General features: G+C 33.0%; 1 pseudogene; it reads left to right on the top strand.

Moving 5' to 3' along the window:
* Window positions 1–2,079: 2,079 nt before the first annotated feature.
* Window positions 2,080–2,678, top strand: LOC120215139 (annotated as a pseudogene).
* Window positions 2,679–22,741: the final 20,063 nt, after the last annotated feature.

Here is a 22,741-nt window from a genome sequence, read left to right as displayed (position 1 = left end):
TTGGAGTAATATTTTGATATTCGAATAATTGAATCGAATATACTTCGAAAAAGATTGTAAAATCTTAAAATTCATTTATACTTAATTTGTTATATCGAAACATCAAAATGTTTTCAACAAGATCCAATAACTTTTAAACCTAAATCAATATTAATTAATTAAAAAATCCATATAAATTTTTTATTTTATAGTTATATATTATTTAAATTAATTGTAAATTTTTTTGAATTAAAAAATATTCAATTTTTATATAAATTATAAAAATTTTAAAAATTTCGGTTAATTCGAAAATTAACCGAATTAACCGAAATTTATTCGGTTCGGTTAATATTTTCAAAAAAAAAAGTTTGGTTCGATTAACGGTTAAAGAAAAAAAAAGTTCGGTTAATTTGGTTAATGGTAATTTGGTTCGGTCGGCCACCATTTTAACCGATTGAATACCCCTACTTATTTTACTAAGTGTCCACTGTTCAGATTTAATTAGCAGTAAGAATTTTTATTTTCAAACAAATTTTTTTTATGAATTTAAATATTCTATAGTTTATTTAAAAAATTTATTTATACGAACCAAACAGCTCTACCGGTTAAGAGATTGTTGTTATCTCTTGATGTTTCGGGTTCGAGCACTGCATATTGTAAAAGTATGAGCGTTTATTATCAAATAGTTAAAAGTCTTTAAACATAAATTACATTGTATTCACCACAGACATATTAAATATATATATATATATATATATATATATATATATAGCTTATATATAAAAAGTGGTTAAACTATATAATTTTTTCCATTTAGCTGTTTAAACTTTTTTTCGATCAATATAGGTGTCTAATGTTACGAACGTTACTATTTCAAGTGCCTCGGACGTAACTACCGTTAGAAAACCCATTAAATGACATATATCAAGTTTATATTTTTTTTGAAATTTTTATTTTTCTAAAAAATTAAAAATAATATTCCTTAGAAAAAATCATTTTCCTAAAATGTCAAAAAAATCCCAAACCCTTTAAAACTTTAACTTCAAACCCCATTATCATCATCATTGGTCATCGCTACCTGTCACCGTTGCCGCCGGGCAACCATCCATCGACTGATCACTGTCATTATTATCGTCTTAAACCCTTAAATTACTAAATCCATAACATTAAACCCTTAAAACTCTAATATTCAAACCCTTTCGCCCTCCGGCAACACCCCAATCCCAAGAGACAATGTTGTAATAAAAAAATTTATTAAATGGATGGACGAAATCAAACCAACATTGACACAGTGAATAGACGAAATCAAACATTGATGTGATAGAACAAGCATGGACGATGAACTGCAACACATAATTTCGCGGCAGATTCGGGAGGGAGCATGGCCGAACCATCGATAACCTGGTCCGTCATCAACGTTAGGGGTTTCGGCCGGTCAGTAGCATTGGTAGTGGCCGAAAGCGGGAAATGTTAAGGTTTTTAAAGTTTTGAAGTATTTTTTAAAATTTGAGAAAATTTTAGGTTCTTTTTAAAATAATAATTTTTTTTTATTTTAAACAAAATTTTCTAAATGCGACACATATCATTTGATGATTTTTTTAACGGTCGTTACATCTAAAACATTTAAAATGATAATATTTGTAATGTTAAGCACCTACATTGACCGAAAGAAGTTTAGATACCTAAGTAGGAAAAAGAATATAGTTTGAACAATTTTTTTCGATTAATCTAGGATAAGTGTAAAGTAATATATGTTCAAAGATAACCCTTGTTCATTTGACATTGAACGCTCATATCCTTGACCTTCGTGGTACTCAAATTTAGAATCTTAAAAAATAATAATTATTTTACCACCGAGATCACTTTATTTGGAATAGAACATTTTATATTAAGATTATATATTTGGAATAGAACATTTTATATTAAGATTATATATATATATATATAGTATCTCAGCATTTCATACTATAAACAGAAACATGGCTTTTATTATTAATAAACGAATTAATGTTAAATTTATCCTGATTTTTAGCCAATATCAATAAACCCGAAATCTCGACAGAGCAACCAGCAAAGTCTCCGCATCAACCACCGCAAACAATGCTACCTCTGTGGATGTTTACCTTCTCATTTCTAGGTTTTCTCTCTTTCCTCCACCACTCCATTTCCCTTCTCAAATGGGTTTTCACCACATTTTCCAGAGCCCCCAAGGACCTCAGTACTACGGCTCATGGGCTCCCATCACTTGAGCCACCGACGGCATAGGCAAAGCCTTCAGCCACCAACTAGCTCGTCGGGGACTCAACCTATTCCTCGTCAGTAGGAACCCAGATAAGCTCAAAACAGTTTCGACCGAAATCCAAGCGGAATTCCCGCATATAATGATCAAGGTGGTGGCCCATGATTTCTCTGGCGATGTATCGGCCGGCATGGGGTTGATAGAAGAGGCAGTGAAAGGGGTGGAAGTTGGGGTGTTGATTAACAATGTGGGGCTAACGTACCCGAAACATGAGGTGGACGAGGAAGTGGTGAAGGGGATTATTAGGGTTAATCAGGTAAGGACGACTTGGGTTAGCAGAGCGGTGCTGCTGGGGATGATAAAGAGGAAGCGGGGTGCGGTTGTCAACGTCGGCTCCGGTGCTTCCGTTGTTGTGTCTTCGCATCCTCTTTACACGATCTATGCCGCCACAAAAGCGTAATCCTGTCCGTTTTATCGTGTTTAGTTTTTACATATCTCTTCCCTTGTTTATTCCCAACAAAAAATTAGGGTAAACTACATAATTTGTCATTTGAGATATATATATATATATATATATATTAACGTATGAATTTAGAGAGTATGAGATAATAAAGATGAGTAATTTGATATAAATGTATTTTCTTATTTTTTATTCGATATTTAAATATTTAATATTATTTATTTTTATATAAATTTACACAAAAGATCCTTAAAACTTTAAACTAACATTTTTAAATTCCTTTTATATAATGTGACTCGATCGTCAAATGTATAGGATACCAAAACGTTTTTTATCTTATCCATTTATTTTTCTTTAAAAATTATTGTTATGTTTCTTTCGGGAGCCACATCTAGATGTTATTCCTCTAAAGTCCTTTAAAATCTTTAAATAAATTTTTTGGAATTTCATATCTCGTGACCAACTATAATCTTTTATACGATCAATGATAGAATCATGTGATCTATCAGCTAAATTTGTTATATGATAATTATATCTATCTACATTACTAACCTACAAATAATCATATTAGTTTAGTATTAACGTGAACACTAAAGATTTGTATGTAAGTCACCAAGAATTGATGTAACGGTATACTCTTTCTCTTAATCTCTTGAACGATTCGTCATTTTCTAGAACTCATTTATTTTTCTACCTCCTTTATATAACAATTGACCATAATTCTTCATCCAAATTAAAAAGAGTGAACACTCAAATAGAAAACAATATCATTTCTTCGTCAGTATTTATAAATTATATATAACTTTCATTTTGAGATAACATGTTTAAGGTGTAATTACGAATCTCAGAAAAATTAATGTTATAAATTATAAAATAAAAAAATAATTTATTAATGTATTAAAAACTTTTGAATTTGAATATAGTATACAATTTAAACAATTTAATAAAAGAATAAACATGAACAAAGGTGCGTTGGTTCGTTTATTTTCATGAACAATCTCGTTTAGAAACTCTTTATTTTTTTAACATTTTAAATATTAGTGAAGGTACATACTGAATTGAATACATGGTGAAATTTGGAGATTAAACTATGAATTCTAAGAAGTTTAAGTACTAGTTGTGTAATTTTATCATTTTTCTTATTATAACACTAAAAAACATTTTAGCTCTCATTTTTCATTTTATTCTAAGAAAATATTAAACGAACATGTTCGCGAACAATAACTGAATGCTAAACGAATATGTTCATGAACGATAAACAAACATATAAATGAACATGTTCACAGACATTTAAATGAACACGTTCACGAATATTAAATAAACGAATACAAACACCTTCAAAAAATAAATAAAAGAAAACGATATTGAAAAATTAAACGAACATGAACACCTTCCAAAATAAACAAACAAATACAAATACAATCTTTTTCGTTCAAGATCGGTTCATTTACACCCATACTCATCATTAAAAAATTAATATAATTGCTCAGTGATGTTTTATTTAATTTTTTCAATGATGATGTGACATTACCTTATGATGACACATCAGCATCATTGTTAAGTTTTTTACGGTGGGGTACCAAAATGAAACATAAACTAAACGTTAGACCACTGGCCACTCGACTATTTAAATGCATTCAATCATATCACTGGCCGTTAACAGTTAACAGAAGTGTTGAAGTAATAGTTAATAAAATTGATATAATTACACATTTGGTCATTGTTCCTTATATATTCTATCAATTTGGTCCTAATTTGAATAAATTAAAATAAATTTCATCTTCGAATCAGATCATGTCATGTGTAAGTATTGTTAAATATTATGACAAATGTCATCACCCGATTGGAGGATTTAATTTATTTTTAATTTAATTTAATATATTTTTTTTCATCAATCAAAAAGTGACACTTGCCACCGTAAGGTGGAATGAAAATTAATGGCATTGAAGAATGGAACATAGGATTTGAACTTGGGTTATATGGGTGACAAAGGAGTGTATCAACCATTGGGTCAATGCTAATCATTTGCCTTGACTACATGTGGTATATAACTTGTATCTTAGTATAATTTTAAATTCAAAATATTATATATATCTTAACTTAAATTCACATCTTAATAAAATTAAATATATATTTTATTTGTATCTTAACTAAAGTAAAAAAATTAAAATAAAATATATATTTTCAAGTTAAGATAAGAATAAATAATATTTAATCATTTAAAGTAAGAATATAATATATTTATTAATTTAAGTTAAGAATATAATATATGTAACAAGTTAAGATAAAAATAAAATATATTTTGAAGTTAAGGTAGGAATAAAATATATTTTATAAGTTAATATAATATTAACATATTTTTTTAGCTAAGATAATAATAAAATAAACTCGATAAGTTAAAAAAAATAAAATATATTTTTTAATGTTAAGATTTTATTTTAAGTTAAGATATATTTAACATTAAAAATTTAAGATTATATTAAAAAACAAGATATATAATATATGTACTCTATTATAAACCATAGAATGGGCTTGTCCCGGTGATTAATGCTTTCATTTGTTACTCAAGAGATATTGGTTTGAATCCCATGGCCCCACTTCAACGCTTTTAATTTTCATTCCACCTCTTATTGGTGGAAACTAAATATATATTATATTAAAATAAACTAAATACTCTAATAGGGTGGCAACACGCGTCATGATATGACATTATTGACATATGGTGTGATCTGATTTAAAGATTAAATTTATTTTAATTTATTAAAATTAGGACCAAATTGATAGAGTATATAAGCAACAATGACCAAATGTGTAATTATATCAATTTTATTAATTGCCACGATAACATTTACGTTAACTCCTAACAGTCATTGACATGATTGAATGCATTTAAATAGTTGTGTGACCTGATTGATAAGAATTCAAAAATTGTCGTCAAAAATGAAAAGAGGCTATAATTGGATGGTCACTGGTATATTTTACACTTTTTGTTTTTAAGAGTGTAGACATCATTTTTTTCATTTAAATTTATTATTATTATTAAATTTATTATTATTATTATTATTAAATATTATTATTAGTATTATTATTATTATAATAATAATTATTATTATTATTATTTATTATTATTATTAATATTATATATTATTATTATTTAATGAATAATTACAAAACTGGAAGCCCATTTACAAGCCCAAATACCAGGCCCAACCAGAACCGACCCATACCCAAATGGAAACCCTAAACTGATTTAGGGTTTCAGCTAGGGTTTTCAAACCCTAGCCCCCAGCCGCCGTCAACATCATCAGCCGTTGGATCTGCAAGATCCAACGGCCCAAAAGAGTTCCAGATAGGTTTCAGCTAGGGTTTTCTAACCCTAGCAGCCAGCCGTTTCTAGATGCCTCCAGCCGCTTCCGATGAGTCCAGGTGGTCCAACAGATGCTGCCGACACTCCAGAACGTCGAGAAGCTACCCCACGTTGAGCCCTATGGTGAGTCACCACCATAGCTATGGTGACTCACCGGGCCTTTCATCTCTGGAACCGGTCCAACGAGAGCCTCGGTGGTGGCTATAAAAGCCACCCCACCTGCAAGAAAGAGAGACAGCCACAGAGAGGAACGGAGTACAACAGAGAAACAGACGAAGAAATAAAAAAAAAAGGAGATACGAGCAACAACCAACAACCAGACCAAAACAGAAACGAAGAGAAGAAAAGAAACTTACCCTTGGAGCCTTGACCACCGTTGGAAGCACTAAACATCGCCGGAGAACAGAAAATACCGAAGGTATTTTCGTAGATTTACTCCGATTAGGAGTCTTTTAGGGAAAACAAAGACCGGAATCGGTCTTAGGGCATTTAGATCTACGCTTTGGGGGTGTTTTTGGTGAATTCCGACCACCGTTACGGTGGCCGGCGGCGGTGGCCGGCGGCGGAGTACGGTGGCCTATGGCTGCCGGTTTCCCTCCGGTGAGGGAAACCTAGAGAGAGGCGAGAGAGAAATCTCTCTCTCAGTTTGAGAGAGAGAAGAAAGAAAGGAGAAATGAGATGCTGGCCCTTCGGGCCAGCCAGCCTAGGGTATTTATACCCTCTCTTAAACGGTGTCATTTAAGGGAGGACCTGTGCGTAATTATAGAAAGGTTAAATCCTTTCCACAGTCCTCTGAATTTGTAAACTTTATATTTTAGTCACTGAACCCAATTTTAGATCTTTGTAATTTGGTTCTTTAATTTTGGATTTATTTATTTTAGTCCTTTCTATTAAATAATATATTTAGGATAAATACGTATTTAGTCCTTTAGTTTTAATAAATCATATTTTAATCCCGAGTATATATTTTTAATTTATTTTTAATCTGTTATTCAAATTTTTTTATAATTATATTTTAGTCACCAAATTAATAAATAAGGAAAATAGCATGTTTAATCCCTATAATTTTAAATAATTAATTGTGAATTAGGTATTTAATTTTATCAAATTATAATTTAGTCCCTAAGTTTAATATTTTTATTTACAAGCTTTATTTTTTTATTTCATATCATGTTTTAATTGTATTTTAAACATTATTTAATCATATGTTACTTTTATATACTTATGTTCATATATATTTAATTATCATTACTATTATTATTATTATTCTTTATTAATTATGTCAATATATATAGTCTTATAAATATATATAATATTTATTTATTTATTCTATTTTCCTATTTATAAATTTAATTTTATAAATTACTTTTAAGAAAAATAATCATATTTGGATATTTATTTATTTTTAATATCAAAGAAAAAAGTTGTCTTAAGGTACCTAGAAGCTCTTTTCTGATATTTTTGAATAAATAAATATCTTACTATATTAAAATAAAAGGTTTTTGATATTTATTTTTAAATATTAAAGAAAAGAGCTGTCTTAAAGCACCTAGAAGCCCTTTTCTGATATTTCTAAATAAGTAAATATATTATTTATGTATATTAATATATTTTCTTAAAATTATTTGAAACAATAGAATTATGAATTAAATATATCTTTGAATTTTTTAAATTTTCAATAATAGAGACAATTTATAATTAAAAAGTACCAATTTTGGGCGTTGTAGGGGTGCTAATCCTTCCCTAAACGTAACCGACCACGAATCCCTTTTTATTAATAAAAAAGAATGAATTTTTGGTTAAACGCAGATCAGTTTATCTTTTAACTGATGTTTTCTTAAAAACTCTTTTAAAAGATGATTTTTAGGTATTCGACCTACCTGACCCAAAAGGCCGATGGCGACTCCAAATTATTTAAAAAAAAAAATAATATTTATTCACATAAATTTTCCCGCCAAGTATAATATTTTCGTGCCCGGACGAAAACCGGTTACGACAGCTTGGCGACTCCGCTGGGGACCGTCAAACTTTTAAAAATCAATTATAAATTGTCTCTATTAATTAAAAATTAAAAGTTCATCTATTTAATTTTTAATTCGTTCTTTTCAAATTTTTTATTTTTATATAATATTTATATGTTTTATTTCAGTATTTATTTTTCTGTCAAAGGTTTGAACATTTCTCCTCACACACAACACTTGCATTGCATTACATAAAGCTCTATAATTGAGTTGTCCCTTTTAAGTGGGAGTGAAAGCGACGTCTTCGTGAGAATTTATTCTCCGTGTCAGACCTAGCAAGTAACTTTCGGGGTTCATATGCTCTATGTCTTCGTAAGAATTTATTCTTCGTGTCAGGCATAGAGAAATGTATCCCCTCGAATTGAACTCGATCCACTTTAGTCTGTGATGGACTAGGATTGAGGGTTAGCAACCCAAGGGGGCACTAACAAGGACAATTCGAGTACCTTTACTCCTAGGACTGAAAACCTGCATATAATAAACCCTAGAAACTCTCCCAATCTGAAACCATGCCAAAATTTTGTCATTAGGTATACACTAAGGAGAAATAAGCTTTAGCTTTTAATTTATTATTTTTCCTGAATAAATGCCTGCGAACTAAAAATCATGCGGTTAGGTTAATTTTTCCTAACAAAACATGGAACTAGAAAGCATGAGGTTAAGATTTATACCTTGATAGATAGATTTTTTTCATTAGTTGGTACTAACTATTTTATTTTTTCTCATTTCTTTTGTTTGCATTGCATGATCATAGCATAACCAAAAGGTGTTTACTTGAAAGACTGTTCATCATATTGGAAAGAAATCGTAAATGGACAAAAAGTTTTATGATCAAACAAAATATGATGCGGCCAAAGAAAGACATTCTGAGGAAACTCCGAGGATAGAAGCAAGCTATGCACCCAAAGATCGTATGACCATTAAGGAGCAAGAGGAGATACGAGAAATAAGAGAGCAGATGTCCAAGATGATGGATAGAATATCTGTGTTGGCCAAAGGAAAAGAGATTCCAGCACAGAAAGAGAGAGAGCTCAATGAACCTAACTCTGCAGTTTCAGATACGCAAGGGATTTCGATTCCTAACCAATTAGAAATTACAGACATTCATCATTCGTATTCACAAATCGTATGGAGATACCAAAGAAATGGTGACAACCGTACAAGCTCCCAGAGAAGAGAAGAAATCATGTAATCAGAAATCATCAAAGTTTGGTCTGCTCCCGATGTCTAAAATTCAGGTTCAATCCAAGACAAAAGGTGGCTCTCATCTTGATACTATACCCATATCATATAAAGAGTTGTATGAGAAGCTATTTGAAGCACAAGAAGTGGATCCATATTATATAAAACCGTTCCAACCTCCGTATCCAAATTGGTATGACATCAACGTTCATTGTGAATATCATGCTGGAGCTCAAGGACATACCATCGAGAATTGTCTTGCCTTCAAACGCCGAGTCCAAAGTCTTTTGGATCATGGAACCTTACAATTTATGGTAAATGATCGACCTAGTTTGGTAATTAAGGGTCCTGATAGATTAATACCAAAAGTCTTCAAAGGTAAGAATATCAGTAGGGGCGCCCAGAGAGAAGAAGATTTGCTGAGGTTTGAAGCTCAAATACGTCATTTGAAGATTGAAAACGATAAATTGAGCACCAAAATGGAAACCATACATGAAGACTTCCGGAAGGTCAGTCAAGCTTTTCAAAATGCTGGTATAGGAAACACCCCAGAAGAGTGGATATCAGGGGTCACTAAACTGAAAAAGAGTTGCAGCATACATGAATATCTTCTCCAAAAACTTTTTGAACACAAATGTTCTCTCGCAAAGGAAAATGATCAACTACAAGAATTAACATAGGAGATGAAAGAACCCCAGAATGTCATGAAAGAAGCTGCAGTCCAGACAAGCAATATGGCCCATAAGCTGATAATCTAACTTGGTTTTAGAGAAGAAAATGGGAAAGTTATTCCCTATATGTAAAGTTTTGTTGAAATTAGGATTAAAAGTTGTCCCCTACATGTAAAAGTTTTGTTTGATGTACTGAAGCTTTTGTGTTCAATGAAATCTGTTCTAAGATGATCACTCTTAAGTAACACCTTTTCATACATGCATTTACATTTTGTATCTGTGCATTTTCATTTTGTATTTTTATATCTTTGAATTGCACATTTTGCATTCTTATTTTTCCATTTATGCATTTTTCACATTTTTATTTAAGTACTGTCATGTACTTTAATTATAAAAACATATAAATAATTCATGAAAGGTTTCTGTAACAGTAAAACCAAGATCATTCATTTTTTACTGTACCATCATCATGAAAACAATGGAGCAATCTTATGAAGGACTACAAGACTGTTGTCCAGAACCATTGACAGGGTTACCTCGGGATACAAGGAAAGAAGTTTCAGATTCAGTACCAGATGGATCAGATCAAATTATCCAGGGAATGGAATCTGATAAAGAAGATACAACTGCTATAGAGAAATCGTGCTATCAGATTGAAGAGTCGAGAAAGATAACATACCCTGGGGCATCCCACTCAAACCCAAAGAATAGCCTCATTAATTATTCACAATATGAGGAGAAAGTCAAGAGGACAGAGAAAGCAATCAGAAACATGAAAGAGGTTGATACTTCCCACAAAGAATTAGAAGCAAGAGAGCTTAGCTTGGTTCCAGATTTGATTATTCCCCATGAGTTCAAAATGCCTGATTTTGAGAAATATGATGGCACCAGTTGTCCCTTAATCCATTTGAGAATGTTTTGTAGAAAAATGGAGGGATATTTGAGTTCTGATGATCTATTAATTCACTCTTTCCATGATAGTCTTTTTGGCCCAACAGTAGTCTGGTACAATCAGTTGACCCAAGAACAGATCAAGAGATGGGTAGATCTAGCTGATGCATTTTTGAGACAATATCGATATGTTAAAGGCTTAGCTCCAACACGTATGGATCTTCGAAGAGTAAAGAAGAAAACCAATGAAAGATTTCAAGAATATGCCCTAAGATGGAGAGGAGTGGCAGCACAAGTTCAACCTCCCATGTTAGAAGAAGAGATATCACGTATGTTTCGTAATTCCCTTCCCGCTCCTTTCTGCGAGTTGATGCAGGCAAATCCGACAAAGGAATTCGAGAATCTTGTGACAAATGGAGATTTAATTGAGAATGTAATCAGTGAAGAAAACTCAAAGTCACATCCAAGAGCCTGAGGAATCAAAAAGCAAAAGCTGATCATGTGAATGAATGCTGCATCCAGAGTCCTAGTAATTACAAAAGAAAAAGAGCAAGTAACTATTCGGATCGATCAAAGAAAGTCAAACGATCAAGAAAAACTTTGGAAGTATTCCAAATGTCCATTTCAGATTTGTATCCTCATTTGGTTAAAGGTCAATACATCACACCAAGACCAACTAAAATGACATCAAACCCTTCTGCTCATAGCTATGATCAAGATAGTGTTTGTAATTTCCACTTGGGGGTAAAGGGCATTCTACAGGCGATTGTAGGCCACTGTTGAAAGAAATTGAGATGCTTATTGACAAAGGGGTTTTGACACAAGAAATGATCAATAAAATGGGGGGCAAATGAAGAAAAGAACCCTGATCCTATTACATACCATTATAGGAGTAATGAGGCATAATAAAATAAATAAGTGGAAGTATAGTACCTTTCTATTTTCAGTATCTTGTTTGAACTTGTTTTTTGTTTCTTTCTCCGCTTTTGTGCAATAAATAAATGTGTGTTGCTTATTAAGATTATAGCAAGGAATCAAATTTTAATCTTGTGATTATTGAGTATCAAGTAGATTAAATATTTTTTAGTTTTTCAAGAGTTATAGATCTATTGGCAAGTGGTAAAATTATATCTTCAATATCCCATCCAATGCCAATTACTCAAACCAAATCCTGACACTACAAAGATTCTGAAGAAATGTCTCCACCTATTTTTGAGACACCTACTCCAGATGTTTACCTTTTCAGGTAGAGTTGATTGATAATACTACATTCCACCATATATACGACTTCAAAAGTCACACATTTGTCCTTCCAAAACCATCATAAACCAAAAGACCTCAAAAGAACCAAACTTTCAATTATCCATGAATCTTACTGCAAGAAGAGACGAGATGAGGCATCATGGACCGACTCATTGATGATAATTTCGAGTGATTAGGGCATACTCAAAGAAGAAGGGGAAAGTGATTGATTGAAATAAATATATCATGCATTAATTACATTTTTCATGTAAATAAAGTTAATCTTGAATATTCATCCCCCTGTGGATACCTCTTTTTACAAAAGGTTCCTGTGTATGAGATGATGAACGGCATTGTTTCATTTATCCTTTAATATATATATATATATATCCTTTGTTGTCCCCATTTGAGCCTGAATAATGTTTCTTCTAATTCAACCCTAACCAAGGATCACCCTCTACATTAGGGGGCAAGGTAAAGGATACTGGCTCACAAGAATAAAGATTGTCAATACAGTTTTATTACGAAGACAAGTTTCCATGAAGTCATGAAAGTTTTGAACTACAAAGTATGTCAAATACAGAGTGCTTGAAGATCAATCCAATCAAGAATAATGAAAAATCTCCAAAATGCAAAAGGAAAAGGAGGTGCTCAAAGCAGTTGAAGTATTATACTCATCTAACAAAGAAAAAAGAAAAAAGAAAAAGGAAAATTGAATCAAGATGGATGACTTATTGAGCCTCAAGTTACAAGGTTAATCAAGTACGAACAAGAAGAGCAGGAAATGATGAAGATATGAGAAATTGGAAATGAATCCAAAATTTGGCAGTCTAGAGGGATCCAAATGATGGAAAATTCCATAACAAAGCAGATCCAAGTTAAGCAAGGCAAGATTGATGGCATCAGAATGAATTGATCCTTGGTTTAATTACCCTTAAACACTTATTTGGGCCTTTTTATCCCTTTCTTTCGTAACCATAAGCCATGGCCTACGTTACGTACCTGAAAAGTCCATTTTAATCATACATGGATTTCTAAGTAAAAGAGAATATCTTCAGAATTCATTCCGCCTCTCAGGATTGATTTTTATTTGCAAAAATTGGTTTTTAAAATCTTTAATGCATGATATGAAAAATGATAAAAGGAGGGTTCAAGATATAAATTTTTAAATAACATCTTAGAACCAAAGGAGGATTCGAGTTGAAAACCTGAAAAGGCGGCTCGAATATTGAATGGTGCAACAACGACATAAGAGACGATCTTAAGCTCTTAATGAAGCACTACACATCTCAAAAACGTTCCTGAGATTCTGGAAACGAGAAGCATCTCTACAAGATGAGCATAACAACCATTTCTTCAGTTAGTGGAAGCCCGAAGCGACATACTGAACCAACTTGAAGAACCTCTTTACCAAAATCACCCTACACCTCAAATCAGTCAATAATTTTGACACTTGCCATAGGATTATGATTTTTGAATGATTTAAAAGTGTAGTTGATTTATTTGATAGTCACTAAACTCATTGTTTATGTTCGATTATATTGTGAACCTGAAAGGGGCAATACTTTGCAAATTCTTTCATTCTTCAATAAAGAAAGGAGAAAAAACATTTTCAAAACGACGTCTCAAATGGAGAAGGTCCTTGAAGCAAGGTTGCCTATCTACCTCTATTGTAGAAAAAGTGATGCCAGGATGATGAACACTTCACATTTTTGAAAGCAAGTGGTCTGAGAAGTCAGAAAGACTGGAGAATTGAACTTGTGACACTCCCCTATGACATTATTAGCTGCTCATCAAGAAAGATTATCGTTTATCTCATTTGAGGTTGATAAGCATCACCAGATAAATTACTTTCCCCAGTCATTAATCCATGTTTCTGGCAGATTACATTACAGAGATATAGGTCCCAGTAAGATGTATTATGGGAAACAAGTCAATACTTGCACTCTGATATACCGTGATGTTGGCTCAAGTCTTGATACATCATTAATACTTCTTCTATGCCGATCACTTTCTTTGTCAAGATGATACCCATTATGTCCTTCAGAAGATTGCTGAATTTGAATTTGAGTGACTTATGCACAGAATAAGACATTGGAACAAATTCTACATTTGTATACCGTACAGGATTCTAAAAGTTGAGATAACCAGTTTTACCATCACTAAACCGTTCCATAATTCGAAAGAGTGGGATATATTGAAGCAGCAGAAGACAGTTTGCTGTAGCAATCATTGCAAGTAATGCACCAACAAAAATCTTCAAATTCACAATGATGTTTATTTCTTCCAGTAAGGTTGTTACGCTGGATGCCACCGACAACAAGGTCGAATCTACCAAATATACTCATCAATTGCTCCAACTGATCATCATTCAGTTCTGGCACATTTGCTTTCAAAAGTAGCCAAGACAGTAAAAGGCAACTTCCGTATCTTGATCCCAGAGAAAAGAGACATGACATGATACCACCATGGGACATGTCTCTATACAGATTATTGTGTATGGTTTTTAGAGAAACCTAGAAGCATTTCCACCTCATAGATACAAGTGAGAAACTTTATTCCTTCCAACCCATACTAATTCCATTTCAAGCACTCATCAAGAACATACTTCTGGACACTCGAAGGTGTTTCATTGCCATAAGCTTCAGAGCCTTACAGATTCTTTCTGTCAATTTGGCACTTCCTGTACATGTTTATAAACAGTTCAACTTTGTTCTTGGATCCCAGGAAGACCATCATTTTTTCAATGGAAAAGCATCAGCACATGGAGGAAGTAAAATAAAAGAAAATCTATTCTCAATTGGCAGAATTATGAATAGCCCTTTTCAGTGTAATAGCATGAAAATGCTTCGAATCTATAAATTCTGTCTCTACATCAAATAAGTACTGTGATATTCCAGTCCAAACATTAACTGGAGCAAGTGCCTGTGCTCAAAGTAAAATAAGAAGACTCAATAGCATCTTCTGGAAGTGTTCTTTGAGTTATCTGATCTGGTTTGGTATGAACCCAAAAAACCAATCATGGATTTGAAAGATGAATTTGCTCATGGTAGAAACAAGGAGACCCAATAGCATCTTCTGGAAGTGTTCTTTGATTATCTGATCTAATTTGTAGGAACCCCAGAACCGATCATTGGAATTGAAAGATGAACTGCATGATCATCTTCATTAAGAAGCTTCTTTTCAAGCTTCCTCTGCTTCTTCTTTTCCACAAATCATAGCCCAGTTTCGCCTTTGTTTGTAATGGGATCATTGCATAATGGCTTCCTATCTTCTACCATAAGAAGTGCGTCAGTAACCTTAGCCATTTGATCAGCACATATAAATCTGTCAATTCTGTAATTGATGAATCTGACCACATCTCTCCATGGTTATTGAAGCTTCAGCCTCTGAGAATCCCATTTTTGTCAAGTATAACAGTTTACTCTCTCATCAGAATCAGAATTCATGATTTCTCGATATCAGAAGAACTATCAATATATGTGAAATCATCCTGAAAGATCGCTTCATAATCATGAGTTGTTATCAGAATCAACATGTTGCATGGGTGTAGATTTTTGATGCTTGTACCATTGTATATGTATCTTGCCATTGCATCAGATTTGTTTGCATAAATTGGTTTTTCTCCCACAGAAAAGTATATTTCATATGGCCTTCACTGAATGATAAGCCCTGTGTCAGCTTGGAACGATTACCAAGCTATTTTTACTTCACTGTCTGACTAAATCCCTCCAGATACAGAAAATGGTCACCTCATTCAGAAGACACATATCTCAGACATTTCTGTTAGAATGATTGAATACTTCTTAGTTTGTGATAACATGAGAATTTCAGTTACTTGACAATATTATTGTTTAGTGACACCAGAATGAGAGTATTCAAGATAAATAGATTTGGGCACTAATAAAGCTACAAGTACCTACAACAATTCATTGTCAAAATTGGACCTCGTGGGGATCATGACATTCCAGTCAAACAGAGATTAAGAGTGAATCAGATAAATCTAGAGGACATCTTGAGGGCCCATTTCAACAGAAATAGAATATTGGAGCATTTTGAAGGCTCACAGCAATATGAATATTTGGGCATTCTTGGAGGCTCATCTCAACAAGAAGTAATGTTAAGCACACTTTTAACATCTGTATCAGCAAATATTGGGGCATTTAAAGCTCACTTCAGACAGATCCATGTGGGACATTTTGAAGACTCAGATTAACAAGAAGCAATATTGGGGCATGCTGAAACCTTTTTTCAAACAGAATCAAAATGTTGAATATTCTGATATTTATCAGCAAAATGCTGGGGCATGCTGAAAACCCATTCAATCAGAATCAGAACTGTTGATGCATTTTTGAACGATCGTATCAGCAATTGTTGGGGCATGCTGAAGGCCCACATCATCATCTGTCAAGATCATTGACTTGAAAAATATTTCCTATGAGACGAAAGATATGAAGAATGAAATGGTGCAACAGTGACAGTCGAACTGACTATACATAATTGCTTCGTTCATCAGCAGTTACATTATGATCATGTTTTGACAATGTTACTCAGCAAGTATGTTTTCAAAAACCTAATATTCTTAACCGTATGACAGTGTGTTCTTTGATAAACACATTACGGTTGCATAATAAGATGATCCTCAGGCAGACTACTCGATCCAGGGATCAGTTCCTCGGACCTCAAAATCTGAATTTGGCCTTTTTGTGTCGTAATATTGAAACATTTCTTTGAGATTCCTGTCAGTTAGTTTCAACCATACTGTTAGGGTTACGAAGCTGTTTTTCACATCAGTTTTGTTGATGACGTTAAAGAGAGAAGCTCAAGTATATTGCTCTTTCCCGATTGTTACTGGGTTATCATTGCCAGCTAGACTAACCGAGTTTTCATCTATTTGGTTTATCATGTGCGTTTCCCCATCATCAAGAATTCTACGGATATCGTTCTGTACATGGATCCTATACTGAAGTGTTTCTATTTTCTACCATGCTCATGACGGAAGAAACGTGATCTGTATCACACTTGCCTTTGCCCTAGATGATATCAAATCAGTTGGTGTCTCTATTTAATTCAGCACTAGCATATCTTGTGGATTTGACTAATTTTTTTGTCATACCAACACACACTTGAATCCCCTGAGTTTTGTTCTCAGTGGTCTTGTGACGTTATTCAAAAGCTTTGAACATTAGGCAAAGAGCGTAAATGATTGAGAAATCTTGGCAGAAGCCACAGTAAAGGATGAATGTGTTGTCAAATGTTTTACGAACATCTGAGCAGAAGCCACAGTAAAAGATGAATGTGTCAAATGTTTTACGAACATTGAACAGAAACCACAGGAAAGGATGAATGTGTGGTCAAATATTTTATGAACATCTGAGCAGAGTCACAGAAAAAGATGAATGTATTGTCAAATGTTTACGAACCAGTGATTATGGTGTTGAACCAAGTTGCAATCATATGGTTTCCATTTATTGATCCAAGATGAAATCTGTCTTCTTCAACCCCAAGATATAATGAAGATTTCTTTCCACAGAAGGGAAGCAGAAATTTTAACAATAAGAAACTAGTGGAGCCAACTATGGTTGAACTACAAGTTGTTGTTAAGCATCTCGACATGATATTAGTCCAAGTTGCCTTATTCGAGATCTGATTATATGTGGAGACATGAAAGGAATTGGAATAAATCTTCTTGTGATTTTCAAGAGTTAAATTAGAACAGACTCTACTCTCCTAATTAATCCCTGCTGAGTCAGGCATATCTACATCTACACTCTTCAAAGATGATAGATTCTCTTTTTAAAGATGAAAGCTTTATGGGATTTACACACAAGTCCAAGCAAATAAAGTTGGTTTTATCCAAGACAAAATCGGGCATCAAGGTCATAATTTTGACTACGACAAGAGTTCCACAAGTGAAACATTTCTTCTAAGACTTTCATGAAGCAAAGAAGACAGCAAAGATACAAGTTGATCAGATGATTGCATGAATGCAAGCTTGATAGCATAAGTTTCTACACTATCTAGAGGTAATCCTGGCAATAAATGATGAAGTGAAGGAAGACCAAGTTCACCACTTTGAAGTCAAATGAAGATTGCATCAACATTCATGCATTCATAAGAACATCATTTGCACAATAGACAATGCATTACATTGATACATCTGAGTGCATTCAACATGAAGTTTTACAGATCTTCGGAAGAACAAGAAGATTCATGGTAAGAAATACCTTACAAGAAGAAGGTATTCAAAACCGTAATACAGGAATCACGCAAACATCTGAAGAATAGATGGACGTAATCCACAAAAATGAGCATTATTTTGAGATTGGGGCATGTAACCTAATCAACATGTTATTTTGAAAAATAATGAGAAAACGATTTCCATAGTTTCTCATTCAATCTTTTCTAAAAATGAAATTGTTGAAAAGTAAGAAAACGATTTCCTTAGTTTTTTTTACTTAGTAAACTATTTCCCACATCTGTAAGTAGTGCATGATGTTTCCAAAAGCTTCGGGAGCTTTTTGATGTTTTCAAAACCTTCGGTCATCTGTAAGCCCTTCAGTGCATGATGTTTTCAAAACCTTCGGGTCATCTGTAAGCCCTTCAGTGCATGATGTTTCCAAAAAGCCTTCGGGAGCTTTTTGATGTTTTCAAAGCCTTCGAGTCATCTGTAAGTCCTTTAGTGCATGATGTTTCCAAAAAGCCTTCGGAAGCTTTTTGATGTTTTCAAAGCCTTCGGGTCATCTGTAAGTCCTTCAGTGCATGATGTTTCCAAAAAGCCTTCGGGAGCTTTTTGATGTTTTAAAGCCTCCGGGTCATCTGTAAGTCCTTCAGTGCATGATGTTTCCAAAAAAGCCTTCGGGAGCTTTTTGATGTTTTCAAAGCCTTGGGTCATCTGTAAGTCCTTCAGTGCATGATGTTTCCAAAAAAGCCTTCGGGAGCTTTTTGATGTTTTCAAAGCCTTCGGGTCATCTGTAAGTCCTTCAGTGCATGATGTTTCCAAAAAAGCCTTCGGGAGCTTTTTGATGTTTTCAAAGCCTTGGGTCATCTGTAAGTCCTTCAGTGCATGTTTCCAAAAAAGCCTTCGGGAGCTTTTGATGTTTTCAAAGCCTTCGGGTCATCTGTAAGTCCTCAGTGCATGATGTTTCCAAAAGCCTTCGGGAGCTTTTGATGTTTTCAAAGCCTTCGGGTCATCTGTAAGTCCTTCAGTGCATGATGTTTCCAAAAAGCCTTCGGGAGCTTTTTGATCTTTTCAAAGCCTTCGGGTCATCTGTAGCCCTTCAGTGCATGATGTTTTCAAAACATTTCTATCCTACTCAAAGAAGCCAAATGAAAAAATATGTCTTTTCGTCTTTACTCTATTCTTGTTAACACAAGGATGAGCAAAGAGGGGCAGCTGTAGACATCATTTTTTCATTTAAATTTATTATTATATTAAATTTATTATTATTATTATTATTAAAATTATATTAGTATTATTATTATTATAATAATAATAATTATTATTATTATTTATTATTTATTAATATTATATTATATTATTTAATGAATAATTACAAAACTGGAAGCCCATTTACAAGCCCAAATACCAGGCCCAACCAGAACCGACCCATACCCAAATGGAAACCCTAACTGATTTAGGGTTTCAGCTAGGGTTTTCAAACCCTAGCCCCAGCCGCCGTCAACATCATCAGCCGTTGGATCTGCAAGATCCAACGGCCCAAAAGAGTTCCAGATAGGTTTCAGCTAGGGTTTTCTAACCCTAGCAGCCAGCCGTTTCTAGATGCCTCCAGCCGCTTCCGATGAGGTCCAGGTGGTCCAACAGATGCTGCCGACACTCCAGAACGTCGAGAAGCTACCCACGTTGAGCCTATGGTGAGTCACCACCATAGCTATGGTGACTCACGGGCCCATCTCTGGAACCGGTCCAACGAGAGCCTCGGTGGTGGCTATAAAAGCCACCCCACCTGCAAGAAAGAGAGACAGCCACAGAGAGGAACGGAGTACAACAGAAACAGACGAAGAAATAAAAAAAAAAGGAGATACGAGCAACAACCAACAACCAGACCAAACAGAAACGAAGAGAAGAAAGAAACTTACCCTTGGAGCCTTGACCACCGTTGGAAGCACTAAACATCGCCGGAGAACAGAAAATACCGAAGGTATTTTCGTAGATTTACTCCGATTAGGAGTCTTTTAGGGAAAACAAAGACCGGAATCGGTCTTAGGGCATTTAGATCTACGCTTTGGGGTTTTTGGTGAATTCCGACCACCGTTACGGTGGCCGGCGGCGGTGGCCGGCGGCGGAGTACGGTGGCCTATGGCTGCCGGTTTCCCTCGGTGAGGGAAACCTAGAGAGAGGCGAGAGAGAAATCTCTCTCAGTTTGAGAGAGAGAAGAAGAAAGAAAGGAGATGATGCTGGCCCTTCGGGCCAGCCAGCCTAGGGTATACCCTCTCTTAAACGGTGTCGTTTAAGGAGGACCTGTGCGTAATTATAGAAAGGTTAAATCCTTTCCACGTCCTCTGAATTTGTAAACTTTATATTTTAGTCACTGAACCCAATTTTAGATCTTTGTAATTTGGTTCTTTAATTTTGGATTTATTTATTTTAGTCCTTTCTATTAAATAATATATTAGGATAAATACGTATTTAGTCCTTAGTTTTAATAAATCATATTTTAATCCCGAGTATATATTTTTAATTTATTTTAATCTGTTATTCAAATTTTTTTATAATTATATTTTAGTCACCAAATTAATAATAAGGAAAATAGCATGTTTAATCCCTATAATTTTAAATAATTAATTGTGAATTAGGTATTTAATTTTATCAAATTATAATTTAGTCCCTAAGTTTAATTTTTATTTACAAGCTTTATTTTTTATTTCATATCATGTTTTAATTGTATTTTAAACATTATTTAATCATATGTTACTTTTATATACTTATGTTCATATATTTAATTATCATTACTATTATTATTATTATTCTTTATTAATTATGTCAATATATAGTCTTATAAATATATATAATATTATTTATTTTTCTATTTTCCTATTTATAAATTTAATTTTATAAATTACTTTTAAGAAAAATAATCATATTGGATATTTATTTATTTTAATATCAAAGAAAAAAGTTGTCTTAAGGTACCTAGAAGCTCTTTTCTGATATTTTTGAATAAATAAATATCTTACTATATTAAAATAAAAGGTTTTTGATATTTATTTTTAAATATTAAAGAAAAGAGCTGTCTTAAAGCACCTAGAAGCCCTTTTCTGATATTTCTAAATAAGTAAATATATTATTTATGTATATTAATATATTTTCTTAAAATTATTTGAAACAATAGAATTATGAATTAAATATATCTTTGAATTTTTAAATTTTCAATAATAGAGACAATTTATAATTAAAAAGTACCAATTTTGGGCGTTGTAGGGGTGCTAATCCTTCCCTAAACGTAACCGACCACGAATCCCTTTTTATTAATAAAAAAGAATGAATTTTTGGTTAAACGCAGATCAGTTTATCTTTTAACTGATGTTTTCTTAAAAACTCTTTTAAAAGATGATTTTTAGGTATTCGACCTACCTGACCCAAAAGGCCGATGGCGACTCCAAATTATTTAAAAAAAAAAATAATATTTATTCACATAAATTTTCCCGCCAAGTATAATATTTTCGTGCCCGGACGAAAACCGGTTACGACAAAGAGTAAAATTGAATTGCTCCTTGTTGTAAAGTTGACAAATGAAACCATCATTTTGTTTTCAAGCTCTTGAATGATCGTAGCTATATTAGAAAATCTAAACGGTTAAAGGTTAAGAAATAGAGAAGAAAAGCATAGCTTGAAACTATTGATTTGACTATGAAAAATATAGATCCAATATGTGATGATCTTGACCCAAAAGGTTAGATTTGAAAAGTTTAGGAATCAATTCAAGTGGTGGTTTGATCCTAGAACGAAAGAGTCATCCAAAAACATCAGTTTATGTTCAGGGTTCATAAGATAATGGAAATGGTAATGCATTTAGGATGTTTTCAGTTAAACAAACACTGAATTTATGTTCAGGAGAACATAATAAGTCTGGTAAGAAATTTTAAGACTCATAGTTCATTGTTGATGTGATCAACAGTGGTCGGCATGTTAGTTGACCACGATGAGCAGTGAATGAAATTTGGACAGAAGGAGAGAAAATGAGAACAATAAAAGAAAAAAAAAAATAAAGAAAAAACATTGGCTTTATAAGGAAAAAAATGATGCAGTTTTAGTATAAATTTGGTTTTTTTTTCTTTTTCAAATTCCATTGTTTTGGTGTCGTATGTAATGTCATAATATCATTAGTTATTTAATGAAAAAATGACTAAATAATAGTTATTTGAAAGTTAAATGATTAAAATGAAAAAATGAAATGATGAAAGAGAGTATAAAAAAGTTAGTGATGGATTTTGTAATTTACCCTAATTATATTTATAAAAGTATCCACCAACCTTTTCCCCTACTTCTAATTACCACGTGAGAAAGGGGAAAACACACACACCTTCATAGTTTCATTTCATTTTTGCCTCCGACCATTTTTAAATTATTAAATTTAGTAATATTTTATAATAATGTTTGTCCAATCTTCTTCTATTCCATAAAGCTGCAAACTATTCCTTGTGTTGTATTTGAGCTTCAAGTGATGG

Source organism: Hibiscus syriacus, unplaced genomic scaffold, assembly GCF_006381635.1.
Source record: "Hibiscus syriacus cultivar Baekdansim isolate YM2019G1 unplaced genomic scaffold, ASM638163v2 tig00110114_pilon, whole genome shotgun sequence".
Classification (NCBI taxonomy): Eukaryota; Viridiplantae; Streptophyta; class Magnoliopsida; order Malvales; family Malvaceae; genus Hibiscus; species Hibiscus syriacus.
Note: the sequence above shows the minus strand (reverse complement) of the source record. Positions and strands in the feature narration are given on the sequence as shown.